Source organism: Fukomys damarensis, unplaced genomic scaffold (assembly GCF_012274545.1).
Source record: "Fukomys damarensis isolate Sample0158 unplaced genomic scaffold, DMR_v1.0_HiC HiC_scaffold_17, whole genome shotgun sequence".
NCBI lineage: Eukaryota > Metazoa > Chordata > Mammalia > Rodentia > Bathyergidae > Fukomys > Fukomys damarensis.
Window position 1 is genome coordinate 38,655,317 of NW_022900929.1, and position 5,987 is coordinate 38,661,303.

The window sequence follows — 5,987 nt, forward strand, 5'->3', positions numbered from 1 at the left end:
CAAAGAAGAAAAGCAAGAGTGATTATGAGGGAGATAATTGATCTTGCTTGAAAATGGCTGAAAACAAAAATATAGTTGAAATATGTACTGAACCAAATAAAACAGTATGCCATGCTATTGAACTTAGAATCTCATGAGAGACTTGTGAGTAAAGAAATGTATATTCTTGCATATGAGACTCTGGAAAAGTGCTACTGGTAATAAGGGATTGTTATGAAAAGAATTTTGACAGAGTAGAAAACACCATGGCCACAGAAATATCAAAGACATGGTTGAAAGATAGTGATTGAAAAGAAATCATAACTTTTAAGACATATGAGGAAAGACACAGCTTACCTTGAAATCACTCTTCAGTTCACTATTCATAAATTTTAACAAATTTCCAACTTTCTCCCCTTCTAAAATATAACAAATGTGGTGAACTCATGGGAGTCCCTGAAAAGGAGAAAGTTGTTATCACTTTAGTATTTGAACTCCAAAGTAGTGATTAATTAGTTTATTAATAATCAGGTAATTGAGCAGGGGGTTCCTGAATAAGATGAAAAGTAGAAATAACCAGCAGGACAATTTTAAGAACCATCTCTCAGCTTTATAAACTAATCCTTCTCTAATGGCCCTTTTTAATGTAATTTATAGTTTCATCATTACCCTTTTTGTATTAGTAATTATTTCTAAAATACCAAAGAACCATCTTTTTTTCAAGGTCCTTCTCTTAGTCTGATTTACAATCCAGCTCAAGTTGGGCTCTGTCTTTCTGAGGTTTGACATTTCAAAATATTTATTGCTCTTTTACATTAATGACTTTCTCATGAATCTGAAGGTGACCATTATTCCTTTCATCGTGTTGTAATTAAATGGATCAACTATTGCTTTATTATTTCCACTATTTGTCTGCACAGCACATTAAAACTTTCAGATGAGAAAGTGATATTGAGTACTGTGTGAAGTATAACAAACAAATATTTCCGAAAATATAGGGTCCTCTTGATACATTGCTAAAGAAGCTGTTCCAAGCGAAAGCACAAAATCTTTAATATTTTATTGATCAGATCTAAACCTTCTGCCCAAAGTGGCAATTAAATTTCAATTAAACTGACTGAAAGCATCATATTAAATTTCAGCACTTTATGAGCTATCAGATAATGCTGCAGGACAAATCTTTAGTATGATCACACTCTTTTCAAATTATATTATCCTGTTCATTCACAATAAAAGTGACAGTTTTAGGTATACTTTCAATATTTCTTGAATATAAACCCTCTAATGAACACATTTTATTGCCTTTAAATCAATTATTATTGGATATTTTAATAAAGTGAATTGAGCACTTTGTTTTACACACTGCTTAGAAGTTATTATATTTTGCAGGCTGCACAGCAAAGAACTGAATTGTAGAGTGAGAGAGAAATGGCCAAATATCTGGCAGAGTAGGAGAAAGAGAACAGGCTACTTAGAAGGAGAAGGGCTTTCTGTCTCACTCTGTACCATTTAATAATACATGCCAATTAACATCTCATTATTTTTTTTAACTTTTGAAATTTAGGCCCAAATTCTGCAAGAAACTTGAATTATAATGGGAAAATGTTAGAAATCACAAAATCATAGCCTGAGTATGATTAGCATGAGTATGATACTATTTATGCTTTACTAAGAAAACTGCAACGTTTTGGTTTTTATTTTTGCCTCCCAAGCCCTTTGAATTTGTGATTTATGATATTACATGTAAGTTTTTCAAGACAAAGTCCATGTTCATTGTTGTCTAGGATTGTGGCCATCCAAATGATGCAAATTGGATTCTGATGCGACTGATTCTTATTTTTCCACTTCTAGGGTTACTGCGGACTCTAGATTTGATCCTACAGCCCAGGCGGTCAGTCCTGATTGCCAAATGGACAAAAATAAATGCTCCTGTTCTGTACAGTCCAGGTCGCTCACCACATTCTTAGCATTCTTCCTCCCGTTCACTTCACAAAGAGCCCAGGGCATAGGATGTACCTCTTGCACAGATACACACACCATTAACATCCAAACTAGACAAGCATGATGTAGGGACATACTCAGAGAGAGGAGAGGCAGTAAGGAAATGCCTTCCACCTTCAAAGAATCTACCCAGATAGAAGACTTGGCCCTGCTTTGTGACTACAGCAGTGCCTTTATTGCTGGAGTTGAAAGGATACTGTAATAGCCTTAGTATAATTCATTGCAGTGTATTAAATTACAATTTAGATGAAAATCGTGATTTCTTATTGAAATGATTCAATTAGATTATGCTCCCTGAATTTGAGTAATTGAGTCTCAGAGCTACAGGGACTTTAACAAGTCATTTGAACTAGCCCCGTGTAGGACTGAATTAAGAGACCAACAGCAAGGCTGTTCGCATAGATGAGATTAATTTATAAGGAATGCTAAAGCATCATTTCAATAAATGTTGGGCAGTTGACTCTGGCTTCCACACAAACCCATTTAGTGGTTAAGCAACCAACTGCCTACCTCTTCCTGAAGTAAACAATAGCTCCAAGTCCTAATTTTAAGAGTACTCCTTCCTAGCACTGTTCCTGCAATGGAACTTGGCCTATATCAGCTAGAATTAGGCAGATACACTCAACTACCATTGGTTCCCTGAGTGAGTGTTATAGAATGGGCTTTCTATGTGGTTTAAGTCTGAAGAGCCAATGAAAGAAATTCGAAAAGGGCTGGGGGTGGTGGCACATGCCTGCAACCCCAGCATTCAGGAGGCTGAGCCAGGAGGATCATGAGTTTCAGGCCAGCCTGGCTACAGTGATGAGACCCTGTCTCAAAAAAACAAAAAAGTACAAAGTGCTTTTTCTAATTCAGACTATTGATTGTACTTTGGGGAGTGGACATGCATTAATAAGACACTGGTCCACATATGATTTTTATTAAGAAAAATATCAGTTTCTCCTGGACTTATATTCTAAAAAAACTCAAAGAAATATGTCAAATAATATTTTATCTGAGCCAGGGATTTATCTCAGTAGCACCAGGCCTGCCTTGCAAGCTCAAGGCCCTGAGTTCGATCCCTGGTACTAAAAATAATAGTAATTAATAATAATAACCACATTCCACCTATGTTATTTTTCACAGGTCACAAATACTACATAGAAATAGCAGGTGGGGCTAGGGATTTAGCTCAGTGGTTCTATCACTTGCCTTACAAGCACAAGGTCCCAAGTTCGAGACCCAGTACCAAAAAAAAAGAAAAGAAAGGAATGGTGGATAATGGGATGCATACTAAATGAAAATAATTCTCACTTAGCAAATCTCCATAAATTAACTAAATTACAACTTCAGTGTTTATTTGGTCCTGGTTTGGTTAAAAAGACAGCTAAATCAGTTACAACAAACAGCCATGAAAAAGCTCACTGTCACTAATAAATAACTATGTTTTACATATTGACAAAGTAGTAGTGCTAAAGGAGATGGGTGAGGTGACCCATGGCAGGCTATTGTTTAAATAGGCATTGCAAGAGGTGTACTTCCCAATGAGGGCTCTTCAACACTGAAAACCAAGACCCTACCCACCTGGACTTCTTCAGGTAAAGACAACAGAGGGAAGAAAATACTCAAAAACATGCCTCCCACACAAAGCCAGGACCTCTGAGACTGCAAAGTGCTCAAGGTGTGTCACTGAGGCAAGAGAACACACTAGGAATCTGACATGTAGTGATTTTTATCTAAAAATACAGTGATGCCTCGGTTCATGAACTTGATTCTTTCCACAATTCTGGTCATAAGCCAGGTTGGTTGAGAACTGAATCAAATTCAATGGTTAGGTTTAATGTCTGACCTTACGGGAAAATGTGATTTAGTTCCTGTCCCATCGGTTTGTGAACAGAATCATGGAGAGAATTGAACTTGTGAACCAAGGTTCCACTGTAGGAAAGTTCACCTTTACTACTCTTAATCTCAACATGCAGTTTGACCCTGACCAGTGCACTCACACATGGGCAGATCACAATAGGAGAGGTACACTCAGCGAGTCCAGGCGTCACAGGCAGAGAAAATCTACGGACACATCCGTGCACACTGCTCTCAGCCTCTCCAACACAAAACCCTGACATCTAACTTGTTAGGCAGGCTTTCAGATAATGTTACCTCATTTTAATTTGGGGATTATTTGTCTGCCATACTACAGATTGAACCCAGGGTCTTTGCCCTGAGCTACATCTGTAGCCCTTTTATATTTTTCATTTTGAGACAGGATCTCACTAAGTCCAAATTCACTATCCCCCTGCCTCAGTCTTGCTATGTGCTGAGATTACCACCACTTTCCACTGGACATATGGTATTAAAAGGAAAAATGACGTGGGGATGCATTAGTGATTCCAGCATCTTTCTTATCTTGAAACCAAGTGCTTGGTCACCATTCATACTACCCATTAAAAGAATAAGTGGATCTAACAAAAATTCAAAGAAAACATTTAAAATTATTGGGATGATCATTGGATTCCTATCCACAACCACTAATCATGGCCTTCACCCGATTCATGCAACTACTATTGAGCATCTACTGAAGGCCAAGGAGTACTCTGGGACCCAAGAAGAAGAAAGGAAACCAACAGATAGTCTTTGCATTAACAGATAGAGAAAAAAAGATACATGACAAAATTTTTAAGGGTAACAGGAGAAAACAGGCACGGGAGCTGGGAAATGACAGGGAAGGGTTTGTAGTTTTAAATAAGATGGTCAGGGAAGGCCTCACTGATATGCCCTCAGCGAGACCCATCAAACCTAAGCAGCCACCATTTGAAAACAAAGCCTACATTTTAAAAGTGGAGGCACTGGTGTGTTTTTAAAAATGAAATTCTGCTTTAAAAATTTTAGGCACATTCAAAATTAGTTCATTCGACTGCATACTTAACTTTGTATACATTTTTAGGTAAACACAGGAGCATAGTGAAACCAGTATAATAGTTATAAATAGGTAAATATTCGTACATTAGAGATGAGTTCTCCAAATGTTTACTGATTGGAACATCTGATAAAAGATGCTCAGGAGTACCTCTTTCTCCTATAGACCCAGAATACATCCAGGCCCTTCCGGGTTCTGGAGAGCCTGAATGGGCTGCTACGTTCTCCTCCCCACCTCACTCCCATTTCAGAGAGCCTGAACTCCTCCCAGTTTCTGGAGGAGACTGGGCTTGTTCCCACCTCCTGACCTCCACACCCCTGTTCCTGCAGTGGGGCACTCTCCTTTAGGGACCACGCTCACCCTTCTTCCTACATGGTCACCTCCTCCTCATCCTTCTTGCTGTGGGTCATTTCAGGGGGGTCACTTCTTTCCAGAGGCCTTCTTTGACTCAGTCAAGTTCAGTTGCACCTGTCTTTATCACTTTCAGGCCGCTACCCAACACTCACAACTTAAAGGAGAAGAAGTTTATTTGGTTCCTACTTTCCTGGGGGCTCAGTCCAAAGCTAGCAGCTCCGAGGCAGAAACAGAATGGCAGGAGGGCGTGACACAGGAACGCTGCTCACATCATGGCAGCCAGGAGGCGGAGAGAAAAGGGAGACGTGGAGGAGGGAGATGGACCTCTCTAGCCACGCCCCGTGACCCACTTCTTACCAGGCCTCACCTCCCAGCAGCAGATTCAGCTACTGAACTCATCAATGGGTGAATTCTTTGCTGAGTATGGTGTCCCCTTGACCCAGTCACCCTCCAAACACATGAGACTTTGGGAGATATTTAGGGGACATTTTAGAGCTAAACTCTACCATGTCCCTTGGTAAGCACCCCCCATTTACTGTTGCTTCCCAATGAGCAATGGAGGATGTGCACTTGCAGTTCCACTGCCTCACCTAGCACCAGCCTCTTAATAGACAATTCACACAATTTCATTACATGAGTAAATGAATAAACAAATGGATGCAATGGCACCATGTATAAATATTGCTGCCAATTTCATAGTTCATGCCACACCAGTCCAGATTTCCACTGGTTGTGCTATTTTGGCAATATATATATATAT

The 5,987-nt window shown here is 39.3% G+C and overlaps 1 long non-coding RNA gene across 1 annotated transcript in view; it reads right to left on the reverse strand.

Moving 5' to 3' along the window:
- Window positions 1-381: 381 nt before the first annotated feature.
- The window catches only part of LOC104862589, an 11,890-nt gene continuing 6,284 nt past the window's right edge, over window positions 382-5,987 (reverse strand). The window contains exon 3 of the long non-coding RNA XR_780377.1: window positions 382-435. This is a non-coding gene — a long non-coding RNA (uncharacterized LOC104862589). The remainder of the gene's footprint in view (window positions 436-5,987) is intronic.